The sequence below is a fragment of the Lithobates pipiens genome, unplaced genomic scaffold (genome assembly GCF_037356315.1).
Source record: "Lithobates pipiens isolate NorthernLeopardFrog02 unplaced genomic scaffold, aLitPip1_a1.2 Scaffold_27, whole genome shotgun sequence".
NCBI lineage: Eukaryota > Metazoa > Chordata > Amphibia > Anura > Ranidae > Lithobates > Lithobates pipiens.
Window position 1 is genome coordinate 36,618,754 of NW_027507788.1, and position 25,265 is coordinate 36,644,018.

The 25,265-nt window shown below is 44.2% G+C and overlaps 1 protein-coding gene across 1 annotated transcript in view; it reads left to right on the forward strand.

Annotated features, from left to right (window-relative positions):
* The first annotated feature begins 9,012 nt into the window (after positions 1-9,012).
* The window catches only part of LOC143933779 (cell adhesion molecule CEACAM1-like), a 538,186-nt gene continuing 521,933 nt past the window's right edge, over positions 9,013-25,265 (forward strand). The window contains exon 1 of the mRNA XM_077456801.1: positions 9,013-9,305. The gene's annotated coding sequence lies outside the window, so the exon portion shown is untranslated. The remainder of the gene's footprint in view (positions 9,306-25,265) is intronic.

Here is a 25,265-nt window from a genome sequence, read left to right on the forward strand (position 1 = left end):
CACTGCATGAGGCAACATTCTGCACCCAGTGTTCTCAGAGGGCGAATAGCTTGACATTTGTCAATTTAAAGCAATCCCTCCTAAACCCCTGTCCTGGGTGATATCTGTTAACAAAGCAGGAATATTATTCCAGATTCCTAAGTACAGCTACACCAAATTGGGGATGGATTGGAGGGGCTCCCCCATGCACCAGATGAGCTTGTTTTTAATCCTTTTCCTGCAGGTGTGCTTAATCCTTTGATTAAATTGTTCATTTTAATACTACACTCGGGTGTTTCTTCCCATTTTGTCCTTTTCACTCGATTTCACAGAGCTGGCATTGAGTATGGCTTCCACCAGTAGCTTTCATTCGACTTATGGTCTCTTTTTCACCTTGCTAATTGATTTTATTTAATTTCATGTGCCCACAGACATAATTGGAATATCCATAGGGCTTTCACTGTGTATGTTTATATTCATGTTTATTCTGTGTTTAGCGCCGGTTATCTCCCCTTTCCTTTAGGATGAAGGTGATGGCAGTAGTTCTGATGACGTGCTTGAGGGGTGAACCGCAGTATCCCTATACATACTGGAAACTTTTCTTGGTGCTAAATCTCTGTCCCTAACAAGCAGATTCCTTCCTGTCCCTTCTCTATCCACTCACAAAATGCGCACCAAACCCAGCATGGCACTGTTATTTATTAGCAAGATGGTTACGGAAGGTCCAATTGGACAACTGCTCTGATTGTGATGCCTATGGAGGCTGCAGAGGAACATCATTCTTCCAATTCTCCACTCCATCTACACAGTGGCCAGACACCACATACTGGATGGAGTAGGAACTACACCTCCCTGCACTTGTTCCAGAAGAGGAAAGGTTGGGTATATATCAAACAATGATAAAGAAGTGTCTTAGGGGGCAATATATGCTGTAGAATAATATGAATGGAATGACATCAAGCAGTATGTTCAGGAGAGGAGTACACAGGGTATGACAGCAGGCAGTATGAGCAAAAGGAGTGTAGAGGGTATAACTGTGGTCTGTATGTGTGGGAGAGGATTGTGAAAGGTGAAACCCTGGTAAAGATAAAGTTGGTTATTCTGGGAGAGTGGAAGTGTTGGGGGTTGTGTCAGCAGTACTGAGGTCTGCATAACCATTGGCTCTTCCCCATCACCTCCACTAAGGTGATCTGTAGGTTGTGATGGTGGTAGCAAGGACCCAGAAAGAAACAGGAGGAGTGCAACAGTGGAACTGGAGACAACGGAAGTTGAATTATAAACAAGTTATTAGCAAAAAATGTATTATGGAGTCCGGGAACAGTGGAGGCATTGCTGGTGATATAAATGAATGACAATGACTATCACCTGTTGCAGCTCATGCAATAATTATTTTCTGGAAGGAATACAACATACAGTCCTCCAGGTTCACACTTTTCTACCCTCAGTGGGTACTAGTCATATCAAACGAGCAATTGAAAAAGCAATATGTTTAAAATTTTTCCAGCCAATCTGTAATGACCCACACAGGAGCAGAATAAACCAATCAGCCCCTGGGAGCTGATACAGTAATCTCATATAATTAATCTATACAAAATGACATTCTGAAATCTTAAAATAAAATCATGAAATGTTTAAAAAAAAAGTTATATCCAAAACAAGGATGGACCCTACATGGGAAAACAGAGGCATGGGGGGGGGACAAAATCATTGAATTTCATCTTAAAAAGAGACTGATGTACCATCTTTGATTTAATTCATCCGAAATCTGTGCAAATAATTTATTTATCCACCATGCCTCTCTTTCTCACATTATTTTATGGAGATCACCTCCCCTTACAGGTCTTGTAATTTTTTCCACTCCATAAAATCTAAAATCAGTCATATTACTCTTGTGTATAGTTGTTTGTTGTCGTATATCGTTCCCCTATTCTGACTCATAAGGGACGACTGGTAAAACCTACACAAAAACACCTTCACAAAAGCGAGTACACCCCTCACATTTTCGTAAACTTTTTATTATATCTTTTTATATGACAACACTGAGGAAATGACACTTTGCTACAATGTAAAGTAGTGAGTGTACAGCTTGTATAACAGTGTAAATTTGCTTTCCCCTCAAAATAACTCAACACACAGCCATTAATGTCTAAACCTCTGGCAACAAAAGTGAGTACACCCCTAAGTGAAAATGTCCAAATTGGGCACAAGGTGTCAATATTTTGTGTGGCCACCATTATTTTCCAGCACTGCCTTAACCCTCTTGGGCATGGTGTTCCCTAGAGCTTCACATGTTGCCACTGGAGTCCTCTTCCACTCCTCCATGACGACATCACGTAGCTGATGGATGTTCGAGACCTTGCGCTCCTCCACCTTCCATTTGAGGATGCAACACAGATGCTCAATAGGGTTTAGGTCTGGAGACATGCTTGGCCAGTCCATCGCCTTTACCCTCAGCTTCTTTAGCAAGGCAGTAGTCACCCTTCAACCTCTGTAGCAATGCTGGCAGTACTAATATGTCTATTTCCCAAAGACAACCTCTAGATACGACGCTGAGCATATGCACTCAACTTCTTTGGTTGACCATGGCTAGGACTGTTCTGAGTGGAACCTGTCCTGTTAAACCGCTGTATGGTCTTGGCTGCAGCTCAGGTTCAGGGTCTTGGCAATCTTCTTATAGCCTAGGCCATCTTTATGTAGAGCAACAATTCTTTTTTTCAGATCCTCAGAGAGTTCTTTGCCATGAGGTGCCATGTTGAACTTCCAGTGACCAGTATGAGAGAGTGAATGCGATAACACCAAATTTAACACACCTGCTCCCCATTCACACCTGACACTTTGCAACACTAACGAGTCACATAACACTGGGGAGGGAAAATGGCTAATTGGATAATCACTTTTGTTTCCAGTAGTTTAAACATTAATGGCTGTGTGTTGTTATTTTCAGGGGACAGCAAATTTACACTGTTATACAAGCTGTACACTTACTACTTTACATTGTAGCAAAGTGTAATTTCTTCAGTGATGTCACATGAAAATATATAATAAAATATGTGAGGGGTGTACTCACTTTTGTGAGATACTGTATATGTACTGTATGTATACTGTATATCTATCTAGGGGAGGAATTGAAATCTGGCCTTGAGCAACTATACCCAAGTGGTAATTTCATTGACAGATTTATGTGGGATAAAGTACCACTCAAAGTGTACTATGGTGTGGCCGTAATTGGTGGACATCGGATGTTCAATGGTCTATTGCTACACACTTTTTCATCATCTTTCATCGTCACCTTTCCATTATCAGCTTCTTTTGCGGCTCTCTGCATTCAGTCATATTACATCTCAAAGAAGCAAAAATAATCTTATTGTATGGGAAACCCTTAGAAAGGCATGGGCTGGTTCTGTAGCCCATTTGTTAGTGCCTAGATTTTTTTTTTAGTCCTATAACCTCCCCACATAAAACTGTGTGAAAGTATCATAATTTTTTTAAGTAATTTGCTTTTGCAGAGTCTAACAAATGTGTTTTTAATTTGGTAGGTCCCGTCTCTGATGTGAAATTAATCAGCAATATGTCAGGATTTGTCTGGCCGGGATTAGATTCGGTGTCTCTGACCTGTTCAGCTCATGGTACAATTGTCAATTACTCATGGAGCCTACAGGGGATGCCACTGCCCCATGACTCCCGATACTACTTTACAGAGAACAACAGAGTCCTCACAATCAGCCCTGTCACTGCTAATGACAATGGAACCTTCACCTGTACAGCCTCCGGCTTTAAAAACAACGAGATCGGCAATGGAGTAAATCTTACACTGGGCTGTAGGTGTAAAAACACATTTTATGTATATTACTAGTAAGCAATTTTAAATGCAACTGTCTGAATATATATATATATATATATATATATATATATATATATATATATATATATATATATATATGTCTATTAAAAGGGGGAAGGGAACTAGTTTTAGTCCTGTGCTGTTTCCCGGTATCTCAGTGTGAAGTTCTACGAGCTGTCAGCTCTGCCCTATTGCCCTTTACAGATGACTCACCTGCAGACCTTGTGCTTACATGTAAATAACCTACATTGATATGTAAATAGCAGTGGCATTAATATGTAAATAGCCATGAATCAGCAGCATTAATATGTAAATAGAGGCAAAATTCATATGTATTTTATGCCCCCCTGGAGTCATATCCACCTTCACTTCTGCTAAATGCTGCCCGCTGAGGAGGTTAAAGGGCATGCTTGAAAGTCCTACCTACAACTGTGGTCATTAAGCCTAACATCAGCCTGTTCTGCAAAGATAAGCAAATCGGAATTTGAACCCTTTTCAAAATAACATTGTGCCACAGCATTGTAAATTTTGGTGTCAGGGAAGACATCTGCAGACTACAGCTGCCTCCCCCGGGCACATACCTGTGCGCAGGCGCCAACCAAGAGTGCCCAGAATGGGTACCGGTGCTTCTGTGAACGCACACGCATATCCACACACGTGCGCACACCTGTCATTAGAACTGGTGCCAGTTAGTCTATTTAAACTGAGCTTCAAGAGTGACAAGCTGCTGCTTGGTCTACAGCGTTACCTGAACCCTTATTCCTGTGTGTGAAACTTCTGATACCGACCTGGCTTGCTCCTGACTACCTCTGCCTGCCTCCTGCCCTGATCCCTGGCTTCCCATGGACTGATCCCTGCCTCCAGTTCCTGTTACCTACATCTGTTGCCGAACTTGCTTGTGGCCCGATTACGCCTCTGCCTGCTCTTTATACCAAATCTGTCCGTCTGTTGCTGAAACCTGCCTGAGACCCAACTACGTTCCCGTCTGCTGTTTCTGCCTGATCCTTAAATTGGTGGTCAGTGCAAAATCCCCATTACATGGGTGGCCAGTGTAGAAACTCCTCTTTATTTTAGTAATCGGTAAAAAAAAAAAAAAATTGCATTTGTGGTCAGTTTATAATCCTCTCTTACATTGGTAGCCAACATAGAACCCCCCTTTTTAATTGGTGGTGAGTGTAAATCTCCCTTACATTGGTGGCCAGTGTATAAATCCCTCTTTATTGGTTGTTGATGTAAAATCCCCCATTACATTTGTTGTCAATGTAAATTCTTCATTACATTGGTGATCAGTGTACATTTCCCTTTACATTTGGTGGTAAGTGCAGAATTGCCTTTTACATTGGTGGTCAGTGTAAATCCCCTCCAGCATTGGTGGTCAGTATAGAAGTGTCATCTTACATTGGTGGTCAGTGGTCAGTACAAATGCCCTAAACAATGGTTGTAAGTGTAAATTTCCCCTTACATGGAGGATCATTGTATATTCCCCCTTGGTTGGTGTAAATTCTCCAATTACATTGGTGTCAGTGTAGACATCCCTCTTCATATTGATGGGTGGCATATAATTCCTCATTACATAGTGGTCAGAGCAAATCCCCCCTCACATTGGTGGTCAGTAAAAATCCCTCACATTGATGGTCATTGTAAATTCTCCATTACATTGGTGGTCAGTGTAGAATCCCCTACTAAATACAAAGATTTCCAGATTTGCTCTACATGATTTAGAATTTTCCACAGTGTACCGCCTCCTAACTAAATCCATCTCCCCACCACTGTCACTGATCCCATCAGCATGATCAACAGCATTGCCACTGATCACACCCCCCCCAGCATTACCACTGATACCAGGAGTCCTAGGATCCCTATGAGTTTTCTGTCTATTGATGGGTCCTCTCACCACCCCAGTTCATAGTGTGCAGGCAGTGAGGGGATGATGTGCTGTAACCATCAGCAACCGATCTGTGAGCAGTAATGTTTTGCATTAATCCCTTGCAGCCAATCACTGAGTGGTAAGGATATGCAGTAACCTCTAGCAACCATTCAGTGGGCAGTAATAATGTGCGGTAACCTCTAGCAACCAATTAGTGAGTGGTAAGGATGTCCAGTAACCTCTAGCAACCAATCAGTGAGCAGTATTGATGTACAGTAATCTCTAGCAACCAAACAAGCAGAAGTCTTGTGCTGTAACCTGTAGCAAATAATAATTGAGCCATAATATGTGCTATAACCTCTAGCAGCCAGGCAGTGATAGACATGTGCATTTTGTTTCATTCCGAATCGAAGTTCGGACAAATTTTCATTATTCGGACATTCGGATGCATCCGAATAAACGAATTACAATGCTAACGAATTCAACCGAATTCGGATGAAATTCGAATCAAATTCTAAAAATTACATTTTGCGACCTTCAAAATTTCTAATTCAAGATTAGAAAAAAAATATAATTTAATAGAAGAAAATAGAAAGAATATACAACCATCTTCTGAAATTCAAATTTCAAGTTGAATAAATTTGAATTTCGAACAGTATGAATTCAAATTTTTTAATTAATTAATTTTAAATTTGGATAGAAAAGATTATAATAAAATAGAAAATAGACTAGAAAAACGATAGAATCAAAATCATTATATACTAAATTCGAATTTCGGAAGATGGTGGTTTTATAATATATATATATATATATATATATATATATATATCTATATCTTTCCGACATTCAAATTTTTTTTAGCAAATCTCCTGCAGACTATTAGCATATATTTCATTTATGAATGGAGGAATGGTATGAGGAAGAGACAACAAGAAAGACATCACCACTTATATCTCTATACACAGGGAAATGGCTGCTAATAGTCTGCAGGAGATCTGATGGAAATAAATAGTAATCTGCAAAAAAATGAAATAGATGCTAATAGTCTGCATGAGATCTGCTGAACTAAAGGAAATTGCTATTCTAATGCAAAAAAGAAAGAAAAAGAAAAATGAAATAGATGCTAATAGTCTGCAGGAGATCTGCAAAAAATTAAATAGATGTTAATATACTGCAGGAGATCTGATGGAAATAAATAGTAATCTGCAAAAAAAGAAAAATGAAATTGATTCTAACAGTGCAGGAGATCTGCAAAAAAAAGACATGAAATGGCTGTTAATAGTCTACAGGAGATCTGCTAAAAAAGAAATAGCTGCTAATAGTCTGCAGGAGATCCGGTGAGGAAACAAAATAGATACTAATAGACTGCAGGAGATCTGCAAAAAAATGAAATAGATGCTAATAGTCTGCAGGAGATCTTATTAAAACAAATGGTAATCTGCAAAAAAATTTAAAAATAAATAGATAGTATCTATATTCTATTCTGTTCTATTGTTCTAGTCTATTCTCTATTTCTATTCTAATCTTTTCTATTCAAATTCAAATTCATTCTATACGAAATTCGAATGTCGGAAATAAATATATATATATATATATATATATATATATATATATATATAAAACCATCTTCCGAAATTCGAATTTAGTATATAATGATTTTGATTTTAATAGAAAAGATTTTAATAGAATATAAAAGAATAGACTAGAAAAACAATAGAACAGAACAGAATAAAATATAATATATTCTATTCTGTTCTGTTCTATCGTTTTTCTAGTCTATTTTCTATTTTATTATAATCTTTTCTATCCAAATTTAAAATTAATTATTTTAAAAATTTGAATTCATACTATTCGAAATTCAAATTTATTCTATTCAAATTCGAATTTCAGAAGATTGTTGTATATTCTTTCTATTTTATTCTATTAAATTATATATTTTTTTCTATTCTGTTCTAATCTTTTCGATTTGAATTATAAATTTTGGAAGATGGTTAGTTACTTATATATAAGTAAGTATATCTGTCACATCAACTTCTCATACTTGCAGTGTACCAGTGCAAAAACACACACACACATCTTATTTCATTTATATTTATAGTATCAATGAAGTTGTCAGCATGCCTGATTGAAGAAGTCACGGATGTCGATCGCAAGACAAGTGCATATGCTGTATGTCATTGTCCACTTGCCACAAGTTGTGTATTGTATTTGTCCACTTACCACATGACCTGCCACAAGTTGTGTATTGTCCACTTGCCACGACAACTGCCATGAGTGCCACATGACCTGCCACGAGTGCCACGTGACCATGCTGTGGATTTTTCACTTTTCTGCCACCAAGTGACCCCAGATATAGGCAATATGCCAAGTACTTTTCTGCAGCAGAGAATGACATTTTGCGACCCGAATTTGGGGCCACTTATAGCTAGAAACCCCAAATTAGGTATGCAAACACAGTAGACCTAGCACTACACCATCTTCAAATTTGGGGTTTCTAGCACCAAGTGACCCCCGAGATACGTGGCCCCAAAGTTGGGTCACAAAATGTCAAGCACTTTTCTGCAGCACAGAATTACATTTCGCGACCCGACTTTGGGGCCACATATCTCGGGGTCACTTATAGCTAGAAACACCAAATTTGGTATGCAAACACAATAGAACTAGCACAACAAGTGACCCTGAGATACATGGCCCTAAAGTCGGGTCGCAAAATATTTTCGAATCCAGTTGAAATAGTTTAGAATGCGGTTGAAATCATTTCAAATCACGTTTAATCATGTTGAAATCATTTTGAATCTGGTAGAAATATTTTCGAATTTGGTTGAAATATTTTCGAATGCGACCGATTTTTCGAATTCGGTAGAAAACGAAATGAAATCCGAAAACAAATTTAACGAATATAACTAAACAAAATTAATTAATTAACTAATTAAAACGAAACAAAACTAAACAATTTTTTTCCTTTTGCACATGTCTAGTCAGTGAGTGGTAATGAAACATTGTAACCTCTGGCAACCAATCGCAATCGCTGCCTGATCTGATTCAGTAAACTTACTCTGAGTCAAAATGTTATTTATTTATGTTTTAGAGCAGGTGGAGAGCGAAATTGCATGGAAGGGGAGCGCCAAGAAAATGTCCAGGGTCCAATCAATATTACAGATGGCCCTGGCCCTGATTGGGCAAAGCTTTTATTGCTTCAGCCAATCAGGGCTTTCAGTGCACTGTGCGGTGGGGCAGTGCATATTCGGTAGGTTTATATTTACTTTTGTATCGACTCAATAACAACAATGTAGTAACAATGGCTGTTGTAAATTTCAGGTGGGATCTCGGTGGTGACACTGACCGGTAACCCATCAGGATCATACATCTGGGTTGGAGAGGACTCTGTGTCTTTTAATTGCTCATCTGATGGATCGAATGTCACTTTCTCATGGAAACTGAATGGAGGATCATTACCCCCGGGTCCTCAGTATCACATATCATCACAAGGTGATTCTCCTCCACAGTCCAATCTCCTCATCAGCCCCGTCTCTAAAACTGATGCTGGACTTTTCACCTGTGAAGCATCTAATCCGCTCGGATATAAAACCAGCAATGCCCTGATCCTCAGCTTAGCCTGTGAGTAATTGCTTTTCATTGATATTTGCAATGTATTTTCAAATTGATTAGAATGCTTGTCCTAGAAACTTGTGCAAGAATATTCAAAGTTCATGAATCGGTTTTGGGCAACACTGGTGTGCCAACCTCAGTTTCTTAAAAAAAACAAAAAGTAAGAAAATTGCCCTCTATATACTGCACATCCGATCTTTATTCAGTGACTAAAGTGTGCATGCCGAGAAAAAAATAGAACATAGAACATGCAATACACTATTGATTTAGAATCTTATCTTAGTTCCATTACAAACATATGAATTTACTGCAATAAGTCTGGCTTTACTGGTAGACACTACAGTAGAGAAGGGGAGACAATGTCCTTTTTAGAATATCCATTGTTACATTTTTCATTTGTGCAGAAAGGATACAATCACCTCTGACATGAACGTAAATTCTCAATTAAGCCAAATGTTTATGCCTATGGTGTAAATAGCAGGGTTATGGGAAGACACAGATCTTATACTATTTATCAGCATCAGGGCAGGATGGGGGCCTGGGAGTATCTTTGGCCTGGGGGTCCAAACAGAACTAAGTAATAGGGATAGATTTATGTGGGCTAAAGAAAGCTTACCAAGCAAGTGTGCCATAGTGCTGCAGTTTATTGTGTTCATGGTGAAAGTTGAGTGTTTCTAAAGGATGTGGTTTATTGACACGTCTTTATACATCTGCCGGCATCAGCTTCCTCTTGCGGCTCTTGGTATTTACTGCTTTGAAATGTCATGTGACCAAATTCAATTCTGAAAAGCTGCCACCTGCCAGGTATTGTGTTTTATGGGTTTAAACAAGGAGCAGGTAGCAGTATAATGCCAAGTTGTCACTTACTACTTTGGCTGAATATTGACGTATCTACCCTCAGGGCCACCAGTTCAACAATAATGCTGATCCAGAGAGACCCCCTGAACCCCAACTCAGTCCTTTCCTGGTCAGCAACAATAAGACAATCATTATAGCTTTGTGAATCTTTTTGTTATGTTCAGCAATTAGCTCCAAAAATAACAGCAAATAACATCAAATCACTGAAAATGATGACAACTATAGAGAATAGCATAGGTTTAGGTTAGTGAATTGAGCATATGGCCTCTCAGAACTGAGTGGCGAGATGTCAGCCTACCCTTTGTCCCAGGGGATACCACCAGCTCTAGGGGCATGGAGGGTGCTACATATTACAGAACAAAAGAAAAATGGAGCACTACATGCAGTACTAGAAGATTAAGAATTTGTAATAAATCAACATACAGTAAAACCTTGGTTTGAGAGTAACTTGGTTTGAGAGCGTTTTGCAAGAGAAGCAAAATCTTTAAATACATTTTGACTTGATATACAAGTGATGTCTTTTATACTCTGTAGCTCCTGCTGGATTTTGCTTCTAATCCCCTTGGGGAGGCTTCCATTTGTGGATGGACATCTTAGGCCGCGTACACACGTGGGGACTGTTCGCCCAACTTTGTCCGCTGAACAGTGTTTCGGCAAACAGTCCGCTCGTGTGTGGGCTTTCAGCGGACAGTTTCAGCGAACAGTCCGCTGAACAAGGTTTTTCGGAAATTCCGAAAAACTGTCCGCTGAAACTTTGTTTCAGCGAACAGTCCCCTCGTGTGTAGGCTTGTTCGTCAAACTAAGTTCCGCGCATGCTCAGAAAGGATTTACACGCCGAAAGTTATAATGCAGTGTATAGGACGTCGTATTTTTTGTCCCGTCGTACGTGCCGTTCACGTCATCGCGCACGGTTTCAGCAAACTGTTCGTCCGTCGTGTGTGGCCATGTCCGTCCATGCTAATTTTGAGCGGACTGTTTGCCGAAACTGTTTGACGGACAAAGTTGGGCGAACAGTCCCCGCGTGTGTACGCGGCCTTATGGTTACACAACCTGGTCACATTGCTATAATCTTTTTATATGGACTATAAATGGAAGGACTTATGAACAAATGGTTGTGGAATGAATCATCTGAGTTTCCATTATTTCTTATGGGGAAATTTGCTTTGATATAAGAGTGCTTTGGATTACAAGCATGTTTCCAGAACTAATTATGTTGCAAATCAAAGGTTTTACTGTATAGTGGTACTACTTTGAGTAGCCAGGAACACACAGTACTGTGTAGTGTGGCAATCAAGCTTTGACTCTCACCATAAGGATGTCTGGCTCCATTGTAGATGATCTTCAATCACAAATTATTGTGTACATAACTAATACAAGATGGTCCCTGTGCTGCTAAAAATCACTCTCTTGCTATTACCACATATTTCTGATGAGAGCTGCTTCCACCATTGTGCAATCCACACAATAAAAAAATATATATAAACATTAGACATGTGCATTCGTTTTCGTCGGAATGCATTTTTGGCCGAATTTCAGAATCCGAAAAACGAAAGATCCGACATAAATAAATGCTTTATTTTCATTTTCGTTTTGACACAGTTCAATACAGATAGGAGATTTGACGTTACTCTGGACTTTTGAAATGAATGGACTTGCCCACACACGGAGAAAAGTCCGGACAATCCGGCCATCTGTGTGCTAGTCCGCCGGACTTTTGAAATGAATGGACATGCTCAGTCAGAGAAAAGTCAGTTCATTTTGAACGTAGCTCCAGGTAGACGGGACTAGCGCAGGAAGTCAATGTCACCGCCTCCATCAGCGAGATTGACACCTCGCTGGTTCCTTCACCTGGTATGGACTTAAAGGGGAAGCCCTTATTAAAGGGGTAAGGGGGCGATAAGCCCCCTGCCCGCAGACCCCGACAACCAACAGCCAGGGTTGTCGGGAAGAGTCCCTTGTCCTCATCAACATGGGGACAAGGTGCTTTGGGGTGGGGTGGCCACAGGGCCCCCCTTCCCCAAAGCACCCCCCATGTTGAGGGTCCGCGGTCTAGTATGGCTCAGGAGGAGAGGGTGCTTGCTCGTCCCCACCCCCTTTCCTGACCAGCTGGGCTGCGTGCTCAAGTAAGGGTCTGATATGGACCCCGGGGGGGACCCCCACAATGTTTTTCCGGCGTAGAGCTTCCCCTTTAAGTCCATACCAGGTGACGGAGCCAGCGAGGTGTCAAGCTCGCCGATGGAGGCGGCGAAATTGACTTCTTTCGCTAGTTCCGTCTACTTGGAGCCACATTCAAAATGAACAGACTTTTCTCTGTGTGAGCATGTCCGTTCATTTCAAAAGTCCAGCCATCTGTCCATCTGTGTGCTAGTCCGCCGGACTGCTGATTCCGGCGGACAATTTTGAGTCAAAACTTCTTTCTAAGTCCGCCGGACTTTTGGGGAAAAAAAGTCCGCCTGAGCACGGCAGAATGTCCAGTGGACTCTGGATAATCCGGGTCCGCCTGATAGTCCAATCATGTGTACGCTGCATAACGATCTGTGTCTCTTGAACTTGTATCATAACAGTTCATTCATTCACAACATGACTTCCAGCACGACTTTGGGAGGCAACTTGGACACGACTTGAATGTGAATCAACACGACTTTAATGTTAAAAAAAAAAAACGGCATGTGTTCCCCTTCAAGAGCATGCCAGTCCCTTTGGGTCTGGTATGGATATTAAGGGGAACCCCTCTCCCAAAAAAAGATGGCATGGGGGTCCCCTCAAAATCCATACCAGGCCCTTCAGGTCTGGCATGGATATTAAGGGGAACCCAGCGGCAAAAAAAAAAGGCGTGGGGGGGTCCCCCTCATAATCCATACCAGACCCTTATCCGAGCATGCAACCAGGCAAGCCGCAGGAAAAGAGGGGGGACAAGAGAGCACCCCCCTGAACCGTACAAGGCCACATGCCCTCCACGTTGGGAAGATGCTTTGGGGGTAGCCCCTCAAAGCACCTTGACCCCATGTTGATGAGAACAAGGGCCTCATCCCCACAACCCTGGCGGTGGTTGTGGAGGTTTGCGGGCGGGGGGCTTATCGGAATCTGGAAGCCCCCTTTAACAGGGCAACCTCCACATCCCGGCCTCCCCCTGTGTGATATGGGTAAGGGGGTACAAAAGTACCCCTACCATTTCACCAAAAAAGTGACAAAAAAGTGTTAAAAATGACAAGAGATGGTCTTTGGCAAGTCCTTTATTAAAGTCTTCTTTCATCTTCTTTCTTCTGGTCTTCTTCCTTCTTTTCTTCATCCTTTGGTTTCTTCCCCATCTTCTTCTTCCTCCGATCCTCTTCTTCCTCTGATACTCTTCTTCCTCCGATCCGCTTCTTCTTGCTCCGGTGTTCTCGTCCGGCATCTTCCTCCACGGCGTCTCTTCTTGGTTCTCGGACTGCTCCACGCAATGGGAGGCTCCCGCTGTGTGACACTTCTCTTCTTCTGACTGTTCTTTTATAATGGAGGTCGGGGCCACCCGGTGACTCCGCCCCCTCTGATGCATGGCACTGGGTTCCCCTTAATATCCGAAGGGCCTGGTATGGAATTATGGGGGACCCCCACGCATTTTTTTTATTATTATTTTTTTTAAATGCTAATGACTTGTGTGCAATGCAAACAGCCTTAAAAAAAACCCCATAGAAGACGTACAACATTAGAATCCTACTATAGCTTGTAATCAAATATTCGACTGGGAATGTATGATTGCAGCATCATAAGTGAGTTTTGCTGCTCCGTCGAATCTTCTTTAAACATTTGACAGACACCATAAGCCTTCGATTACAGATTTGACCTTAATTCATTTGGATTTTCGGACTAATGCAATTTTTTAAGAAAAAACAAAATAAATAAAAATGAATTTCGGGAGTAACTAAATACATTTATTTTTCGGACGAAAACGAAATTCCGAAACAAAATATTTCAGTGTGCACATGTCTAATAAACATAAAAAAGTGAAGCAATCAATGACAACGCACCATTATATGAAGTGCTATCTAACCAACAAATAAATCACGTCACACCTCTGTGTAACACCATGTGAAAAAATATACACAAAAGGGCTCATGCACACAGGAATTTTTAAAAACGCCAGTGCTACAGCATCGTTAAAAACACACGTTTTGCCGCACTTTTCCAATAGTGTTTTGTAGCGTTTTTAGAAGTTTTTTCATAAAAAAACCCTCCCTATAATGTAAAAACGCCTAATGTGACTAAATGCGGATAAACACGTTTAGATGAGTAGTTTAGCCGTGCTTTTTGCTGTTTTTTCGTTATTACGGTTCCTGGAAGCACAGGCTGGTGATTTTTTTTTTTAATGCCACTAAACGCTTATGCCTCCATGCAGTTTGTGTGCATGGACACATGGGCTAACATGAAAAGGGCTTTAGAGGCAGTTTAAAAAAAAACTTCAAATACCCCTAATAGCAACTGTAAAAACGTCCTGTGTGCATGAGCCCTAAGCCACTCAATGCAAACCACACAAATAGTATAAGAAATTGTGCAATCAAATCCAATAAAATCATGTATAAACACTTGTGTAATCTGATGAAAAATCTACATACACAAACACGCATATATCTATATGGGATTTAAGCGACTTTGAATGTGACATGATTGTTGGTGCCAAACGAGCTGGTCTGATTATTGTATTTCAAAAACTGCTGATCTACTGGGATTTTCACACAACCATCTCTAGGGTTTACAGAGAATGGTCCAAAAAAGAAAAAATATCCAGTGAGCAGCAGTTGCATGGACAAAAGTGCCTTGTTGATGTCAAAGAAGAATGATGGGCAGACTGGTTCGAGATGATAGAAAGGCAACAGTAACTCAAATAACCACTCATTACAACCAAAGTATGCATAGTTGCCAACAGCCCCGATTTTTTCCCCAGACAATCACGACAAAATCATGATTTTGGGACGCTCGTTCCAATTGGAGGCCATCCCGATTTGGGATTTTGCCTTTTGTCCAGGGAAATCGGGAATGTTTGGCTCTGCAGCAGTTCTGGCTCCAACAAAATGACCGCCAGCGACACCTCGATATCTCTTTCCCCTTGTGTTCAGTGGAGAGGGGAGGGGCTCAATCCATTCAAGCCAATGAATCAGCTTCTCTCTTCGCAATTCTGAAGCCAGGGTTAGCTGCATGGATCGGCCCTTCCCCTCTCCACTGAACACATGGGGCCAGCTGCTTGTACTCTGGGGGTAACTATGTACGGGGGGTTACTATGTACAGCGGGGTAACTATGTACGGGGTTGTTACTATTTACAAGGGGGTAACTATGTAAAGGGGGTAACTATATACAGGGGGTAACTAGGGGAGAGGGGTAACTATGTACAAGGGAGGGGGTAACTATGTACAGGGGGTAACTATGGCTCTGCTTGGGAGGATGTAAGGACTTAGGCTGGGGATACTAGTGTAAGGACTGAGGCTCCTCTGGGGACACCAGATGTAAAGAGTGACTCTGCTGGGGGCATCTGATGTAAGGATGGACTCTGCTGGGGGCACCTGATGGCATTTGGTGACAGGCGACACGGCAGGTGATAAGCAGGGGTCCCACTGATTCTGGATTATGGTGAGTTGAATGATTACATTCTATATTACAATCTAATAATAGTAATAATGGGCTTCAATCATCCTGACACCACTACAACCATGGTGCTGGGATGATTGAAGCGCTAACACCAGGTGTTTGGAGTATCTTTATCTGCTGATTTGTTAAACTCTGGAATACACATTTCTATTGTTGTGTAGGATCTGGGCCTGCTGTCCCTCCATCCCTCTTTCCTTCCTTCTGTCTCCTTCCCTCCTTCTTTCCTTCTTTCTCTCTCCCTCCCTCTTTTCCTCTTTCTCCATCTCTCATTCATCTCAGACTCTAACCACACAGCCCATTTGAACAATGCCCACATAAGCCACACCCACTATTTTGCATAAACCACACCTATTTTTGTGCCACCTTTTTCTTTTTGGCTATGTCACCCCTACACACCCATGCCCCGCCCCTAATTATAATAAGACTCCGCCTACAGCCAAAAAAAAGTGTCCCTATAATTTTTTTTACAATGTTGGCAACTATGGGTATGCATTATACTATCTCTGAATGCACAACACATCGAAACTTGAAGCAGAAATGCTACAGCAGCAGAAGACCACACTATGTGCCACTCCTGTCAGCTAAGAAGAGGAAACTGATGCTCCAACTCACACAGGCTCACCAAAATTGAACAATAAAAGATTGGAAAAATGTTGCCTGATATGATGAGTCTCGATTTCAGTTGCGATATTCAGATGGTAGGGTCAGAATTTGGCATAAACAACATGAAAGCATGGTTTCATCCTGCCTTTTATCAATGGTTCAGGCTGGTGGTGGTGGTGTAATAGTGTGGGGGATAATTTCTTGGCACACGTTGGGCCCCTTAGTACCAACTATATTTATTGGGAAGATTTAATTTAAGCAGTAGGTGCATTTACAATAAGCTGTGCGAGTCCAAAACTGTATTTAAGGCATGGCAGCCCACTTTTATTAAATAAACAAGAAGTTCACATACACATTAGTTGCCCACACAGGGGTTTCTTCCACACAAATATCAAACAATAAAAATGTAAAGCCACCTGGCTCACTTGGTGGTAGCACCACTGCTTCTCTTACCAGTCCCTCTGAATGTGGTTTTCAGCACTCTTGGATCACTTTGGCTCTCATAGCCTTTAGTTGGAGGGTCCTGCTACACGGCTCACTTCTGGCTTATGGATAGGCACCAACCTGACTCCTGGAACGAGGCAGCCCATCTCCTGGCTGTTAGCTGGGACAACTCTTACCCCTCGGTGAGACCCTCCTTCGTTTCTGCTTGTGGTTCCCCTGACCCCTCAGTGAGACCTAGACATGAGCACACTGAAACATTTTGTTTTGGAATTTTGTTTTCAGCTGAAAAATACATTTATTTAGTTACTCCCGAAATTCATTTTTATTTATTTTGTTTTTCGTTAAAAATTCAATAGAAAATCCAAATGAATTAAGGTCAAATCTGTCATTGAAGGCTTGTGGTATCTGTCCAATGTTCAAAGAAGATTTGACAGAGCAGCTAAACTGTATGATTCTCATATAGTTTAGCTGCTTTGTTGAATCTTCTTAGAACTTTCAACAGACACCATAAGTCAAAGATTTGATGTTTGTATGTTTTTCGACTCTGCACTTTCGTTATCGTTTGTTAAAATAATAATGAAAATACCTGAAATTCGGATGAAAATGCATTCGGACGAAAATGAATGCACATGTCTAGTGAGGCCCTCTGTCTTTTGTTTTCTGGCTGGGTTACCTTTGACCCTTCGGAGAGACCCTCCGTCTCTTGGCTTATGGCTGGGGCCCTCTAAACCCTAGGTGAGACATTTAGTTTGCCACACTAGGAGCAATCTCCAAGTGGGGGTCCTGAGCTTTCCCCAGGTTTGAGTATATAGCAACCCTGCACATCTGTATACAGAGACAGACTGCTGGCACCTGGTAAAATCCAGACACAGGACTGAAAGTTCAGGTCCAGAACTACAGAAGCCGGAGAAACCAAAAACAGAGCATTCTCTGCTCAAACATGATAATGCAGAACCTAACCATTAATGTGTCTTATTCTCCTCCATTTTTACAGTGGCAGAATCTCACCCTGTCATTTTATTTATACATCATGCTTTGGGCAGTTTTTATTCATCTTGTACAGGGGCCTTAGTCAAGGTAGAGGGAATTATGGACAGTTCCAAATACCAGTCAATGTTGGCAAAACATACCTTGCGGTTATCTCTCTAAATCATTATTGCAGACACGTTTCGTCCTTACGACTTCATCTGAAAGCGTGGTCTTACAGTGCGGCGTACCAGAAATTTATCTGAATTTTGAGTGAGATTAACTCTTTAAATGCCAGAAACCGCTCTATTAAATAGGTGCAAATTAGCAGTAACTCGAGTAATGCTCACAGGCTACCAATCTCTTAGTACCTAATTGCCAATGGCCGATACTAAACATTAGATTAGGTTTAAAGTAGATTTTAGTCTCCAAGATAACAGACCGTTCGTTTTTTGCCCACACATAGTGGCCATTATCCTCTCTGGCTGAGGAATATCCCTAAAGGCCAAATGATGCAGGTAAAAGGGAATTGCTCCACTACTGAGAATTATGACACTCAATCTGTGGTGCTAAAAAATAGATTTTTAGAAAAAGGCTACAATGCTCAACACTTAGATACAGCTGTGGAGGAGATAAGATGTATTCCCAGAGATGAATGTCTAAGGGATAAAATACCAGAGCCAAACAATAAAAGCCTGGAATGGGGCTTTATATCAGCTTTTCATTTACATGTCCTATGTCTAGTCTCTATTTTGGAGACCTAGTAGTTAAAAGGGTGGTCGACCCCCTCAGTTAGATGTCCATCATTTTGGGACAGAGATGGCTTCTTCACATGCAGAACGTACAAGTCATGTAAAGAAGTGTCTAGACCCATGAGAGGTGTGGACAAATTTATATCAACCTCTAACAAGGAATTCTCTATCAAAGAATTGTTTACGCTCTGGAGTGCCCATGTAGGTTGATGTACATAGATAGAACCAAAAGGATGTTGAGGATAAGAATAAGGCCGCGTACACACGGGCGGACTGTTCGCCCAACTTTGTCCGCTGAACAGTGTTTCAGCGGACAGTCCGCTCGTGTGTGGGCTTCAGCGGACAGTTTCAGCGGACTGTTTGACGAACAAAGTCTTACGGAATTTCCGTAAAACTGTTCGCTGAAACTTGGTTTCAGCGGACAGTCCGCCCGTGTGTGGGCCAGTCCGCTGTACTTTTGAAATGAGCGGACTGTTCCCGCCCGGAGAAAAGTCTGCTCATTTCGAGCGCGTCTCCAGGTAGGCGGGGCCCGCGAAGGAAACGTCGCGGGCTCCGCCGCCTGGTATGGACTTAAAGGGGAACTCCAACGCCGAAAAAAATCGGCGTGGGGGTCCCCCCAAAGTCCACAACAGACCCTTGTCCGAGCACGCTACCCGGCCGGCCAGGAAAGGGGGCGAGCGAGCGCGCCCCCCCTCCTGAGCCGTACCAGGCCGCGTGCCCTCAACATGGGGGGTGCCTTGGGGAAGGGGGGGCCGCGCGGCCCCCCCACCCCAAAGCACCTTGTCCCCATGTTGATGAGGACAAGGGCCTCTTCCCGACAACCCTGGCCGTTGGTTGTCGGGGTCTGCGGGCGGGGGGCTTGTCGGAATCCGGGAGCCCCCTTTAATAAGGGGGCCCCCGGATACCGGCCCCCCACCCTATGTGAATGAGTATGGGGTACAATGTACCCCTACCCATTCACCTGTAAAATAAAAGTACCCAAAAAAAAACACAACACACGAGATAAAATATTTTATTGCACAGCTCCGGGGGTCTTCCGTCTTCGGGGGTCTTCTCGCCGGACTCCTCCGCTATCTTCTTGTAGCTCTTTTGCTAGCGGAGGAGTCCGGCTTTCTTCCTCCCCGCCGCCGGCCTCTTCTCCCGACTTCGGGGGTCTTGTCCCCCTCTTCGGTTCTTCTGGCGGGCCACCGCGCCTTCTTATAGCTCTTTTGCAGGCGGTGGCCCGGTCTTCTGTCGCCGCTGTCGCCGTCGCCGTCGCCTTCCGTTCTTCTTCTTCTTCTTCTCCAGGAGATGTTGACACGTCGCTCTCTCCGGCCGGAATGCCAGAGCCGCGCTGCGCGGCCACTTATATAGTGACAATGGGGCGGTGTCACATGGTATATGTCACATGGGTTGATGTCACATGGGGACTATGACATCGTAAGGGGGCGGGGTCACCATGTGACCAACCCATGTGACATATACCATGTGACACCGCCCCATTGTCACTATATAAGTGGCCGCGCAGCGCGGCTCTGGTATTCCGGCCGGAGAGAGCGACGTGTCAACATCTCCTGGAGAAGAAGAAGAAGAAGAAGAAGAAGAAGAAGGCGACGGCGACAGAAGACCGGGCCACCGCCTGCAAAAGAGCCGAAGAGGGGGACAAGACCCCCGAGGTCGGGAGAAGAGGCCAGCGGCGGGGAGGAAGAAAGCCGGACTCCTCCGCTAGCAAAAGAGCTACAAGAAGATAGCGGAGGAGTCCGGCGAGAAGACCCCCGAAGACGGAAGACCCCCGGAGCTGTGCAATAAAATATTTTATCTCGTGTGTTGTGTTTTTTTTTGGGTACTTTTATTTTACAGGTGAATGGGTAGGGGTACATTGTACCCCATACTCATTCACATAGGGTGGGGGGCTGGTATCCGGGGGCCCCCTTATTAAAGGGGGCTCCCGGATTCCGATAAGCCCCCCGCCCGCAGACCCCGACAACCAACGGCCAGGGTTGTCGGGAAGAGGCCCTTGTCCTCATCAACATGGGGACAAGGTGCTTTGGGGTGGGGGGGCCGCGCGGCCCCCCCTTCCCCAAGGCACCCCCCATGTTGAGGGCACGCGGCCTGGTACGGCTCAGGAGGGGGGGGCGCGCTCGCTCGCCCCCCTTTCCTGACCGGCCGGGTAGCGTGCTCGGACAAGGGTCTGTTGTGGACTCTGGGGGAACCCCCACGCCGATTTTTTTCGGCGTTGGGGTTCCCCTTTAAGTCCATTCCAGGCAGCGGAGCCCGCGACGTCTCCGTCGCGGGCCCCGCCTACCTTGACACGCGCTCAAAATGAGCGGACTGTCCTCCTCGTGTGTGGGCGAGTCCGTTCATTTCAAAAGTTGCGCGGACTTAGTACGACGAACTTAGTCCGCTCAAAAAGTGCCGTGTGTGGGCAAGTTCGTTCATTCAAAATTTTGAGCGGACTGTTTGACGAACTTAGTTTTGGCAGACAGTCCGCCCGTGTGTACGCGGCCTAACAGAACATGTCTATAATAAACTGGGTTTTAAAGATCATAATGTGTCACTTCACTTTAAACTGCATCACAATCAATTTTTGGGTATAGACATAGGTGTGCGCAGCCTATTGCATTAGGGTGTGCACCCCAAAGCTCAAACACATGTGCATGTGTATGTAGACTGACGGTGTCAGTAGAGCAGTGGACGGTGTCAATAGAGCAGTAGATGGTGTCATAAGGGCAGGGATTGGTGTCAGTAGTTTTCATTTTTATTATTTTATTATTGTTTTACAATTTTGTTTAGGATAAAAATGAAAAAAATAGGGCCTTTTTCTATTTGGTGAAATATCAGGGGTCTAAACAGAGGGGATATGAGCCACACTGGGTGATTAGGCTGTGCCCAGGCACACCTGGCATACCCTGTGCTCACGCCTATGAATATAGACCATATAAAACCAACATAGTGAGTAGGGATGAGCTAGGTGGCTGAGTCGAACTCATGTTCGACTTGAACATTGGCTGTCCGGCCATTCACCGCATTTTGAACATTATGGGCCATTTGCGACAAATTTGAGTGGTGTGTCACAGCCCATAATTCACTGCGGCATTGCAGGGGATAGCTGGCTGATGATTGGCCAAGCATGCACTATGACCCGCATGCTTTGGTCAATCACAGGGCCATCAGCACAGAGAGCCATAATTGGCCAAAAGAAGGGTGCCTTTGGCCAATCATGGCTCAGGGGAGTAGGTACACGCCCCACACTATATAAGGCCACCTGCGTGTCGGCCTTGTGTAGTGTGTTGCGGCATGTGAGAGAGATAGAGAGTCAGAGTGTCCTTTCATTTCAGTTAGAGCAGGCAGTTTAGCTAGATCTCACTTCAGAGTGTTCCTCTTATTCTCGCTGCAGTTTAATAAGTCAGTGTACTGTATACTGGGCTCAGTGTGCAGCTAAAGCTGACTGCAGACCATCCCTGTTCTCCGCCTAATAATATAGGCTGCCAGTTGATTGAGCTAAGCTTCAGTTTATAAAGTCAGTGTACTTTATATTGGGCACAGCGTGCAGCTAAAGCTGACTGCAAACAATTCCTTGTGTGCCTATTCCAATACATCAAAGACAGTATGTCTGGAAGGCCAACAAGGAGAGGCAGACACACACAGGCCAATAAAAGAGGGCAAGCAGTGTGGTCGTGGACACACTGCATCCTCATCAGCACATGGCCGCGGGGCACGCTTGTCCTTTTTTTCGGCAGCTGGCCGTGTTGAGCCTCAACATGCAGAGGAGTTGGTAGATTGGATGACCAAGCCATCCTCCTCATCCTCTCTCACCCAGGCTCTGGGTACTTTGTCTGCCAAAGAAGCCTCTTCCCTCAGTTCAATGGCATCAGTCACTCCTTCCCTAGCCCCATGTCCTGAGGAGTCCCCTGAACTGTTTGATCACAGTGTTAGGTACATGCTGCAGGAGGATGCACAGCATTTTGAGGGCTCCGATGATGGTACGCAGCTTGAGGAAGGCAGTTACGTGAGCCCAGAGACAAGAAGGGGCCCCCAAGAAGGACAGCAAACTGGCAGTCATGTTCCCCCAGCTGCAGCATACTGTCAGGTTTGCTCCAGTGACGAGGAGGGAGGGGATGATGAGGTCACTGACTCTACATGGGGGCCTGATAGGAGAGAGGAGGAGGAGGCACATCTCCAACGAGGCAGGATAGCCTCCAGGGGCCAGCTTAAGGGCAGCCGACCGACTGCATCACACCACAGAGCTCCGCATGTGCAGGGCACTACTATCTCTGCACGTTATTCCAAAAGTTCTTTGGTGTGGGCCTTTTTTGAGACGTGTACAGCAGATTGCACTGTTGCTATTTGCAACATATGTCTGAAGCGTATCTTGCATGGCCAAAACAGCCGCGGCTTGCCAACCTGCCACTTGGCAAGCATACATAAAAGACCCACACCAAAGAACAAAGCGGACCTCTCCTTGCTCCTCATCAGCTGGGATCTCCAACCCAACTATACCTTCAGTTCTCTCAGAAACATGCACTGAGAGCAATGAAGGTGTGTCAAGTACTTGCAGAAAATCTACTATCGGTACACCAACGTCCGATTGTACCAGGCAAATTTCCCTGCCCCAGCTGCTTCACCACCGAAAGAAGTTCGCTCCCAGCCATCCATATGCCCAGTGGTTAAATGCTAGCTTGCCTAAATTGCTAGCCCTTCAACTGCTGCCTTTACAGTTGGTAGACTCTGCCCCCTTCCGTGAGTTTGTGGAATGTGCGGTTCCTCAGTGTCAGGTTCCCAAATGCCACATTTTTTCACAGATGGTGATTCTACCGGCATGTGGAAGGCAATGTCTTGGCCTCGCTGGACATGGCAGTCAGCGGTAAGGTGCATATTACCGCTGACTTGTGGTCCAGCAGGCCTGGACAGGGACATTACCTATGTTTCACGGCCCACTAGGTGACTCTGCTGGCAGCTGGGAAGGATGCAGTACAGGGTGCAGTAGTGTTGGAGGTTGTTCCGCTACCACACCTCCAAAATGCTACTAGTAGTGATTCTGACACACCTATCTCCTTCACCCCCTCCTCTTCTTCTTCCTTTCATGGCCTCTTCCTGTGCGGATTTGTCCTCGGAACCAGTAGTGCTCCATAGGCATTCAAGGGGCTATGCAAATACGCAGGCAAAAAGATGCCATGCTGTGCTTGAGTTGGTGTGCTTGGGGGACAGGAGCCACGCTGGGGCAGACATTCTGTTATCTCTGCAGGGGCAGGGTCAGAGGTGGTTGAAGCCATGCCAGCTTAATCCAGGAATGGTGGTTTGCGACAATGGCACCAACATACTCTCTGCCTTCCAACAGGGACACCTAACCCATGTGCCCTGTTTGGCTCACATTCTTAACTTGGTGGTACAGCGGTTCTTGGGCAGGTTCTGGACAGTGTGTGTGCATTTCCGCCGGTCATACAATGCCAGTGTTCAGCTGGCTAACCTCCAAAAGGAATTTTACCTGCCCAAGAACTGCCTAATCTGTGCCCACCAGGTGGAACTCAACGTTGGCCATCAATGAGTACCTGTGCGGCTATGGCACCAGGACACGGTCAGGGGAGCTTGCTTTTTTTACCCACGTCAGTGGGTCATGATCAGGAATGCATGCACTGCCCTCTCACCATTTGAGGAGGCCACAAGGATGTTGAGCAGTGACAGTGCATGCATCAGTGACACTGTCCCTCTTGTCCACCTGTTGGAGCACACACTGCATGGAATAATGGACAGGGCACTTGAGGCAGAACAGAGGGAGGAAAAGGAGGAAAAGGAGACCTTGCCTCTCAAGGCCCCCTTTATCCAGACAGTGTTCCTGCTGGCCCGGCGATCGCACAGGAAGAGGAGGAGGAGGATTGTGTCAGCATGGAGGTGGAGCCAAGCACTCAGCATCATCAGCAGTCTTCAAGAGATCATTTACAGTCCCAAGAAACCCATGGACTTGTACATGGCTAGGAGGAGGTGGCTGCGGATCATGTCGTCCTCCGGACCGAATGCCTCAGCAAACTTACGCAGCATGGCCTTCCTGATTCTGCAAAGCCTGTGGAAGGATCCTCGTATTTGTGGTATTAAGAAGAGGGATCATTACTGGCTGGCAACCCTCCTTGAGCCATGTTACAAGGGTAAGTTTGCGGACTTTATCTTGCCGTTGCAGAGGGAGCAGAGGATGAAACATCTTTGGGAGGCATTGAAAAGTTTGTGCAATGTGTTTCCAGAGCCTGGGAGGTTACAAATTCCTGGTCTTGGACAATGTGTTGCTTAGGCTTCGGTCAGTCACAGAAGGAGCGGTGGAGAAGGTGGCCATCTGACCAATGCTCTCAGCCCCAAGGTATGATCGGTTCCAGCAGCCATGATTCTGATTCTGATTTACATGGTGCAGGAATACCTAGGGGCAAGATCAAACTTGGGCACCTTTCCCACTGAAAATCCTCTGGGTTACTGGGTCTTGAGGATGGATCACTGGCCAGAGCTTGCACAGTATGCAATTGAGCTGCATCCAGCGTTCTTTTGGAACGCACATTCAATGCTGCTGGAGGCTTTATAACCGATCACAGGGTGCACCTGTCCATCAAATCGGTCGATTGGCTGACCTTCATAAAAAGAATTCAGTCTTGGATCACCAACTACCAAGCACCTGATGCTAATGTAACAAATCATTTTTTTTTTAATGTGAGATCCCTTCAAGACTGCCTATGCTGATGCTGAGTGACTATCCTATTATGCTGAGTG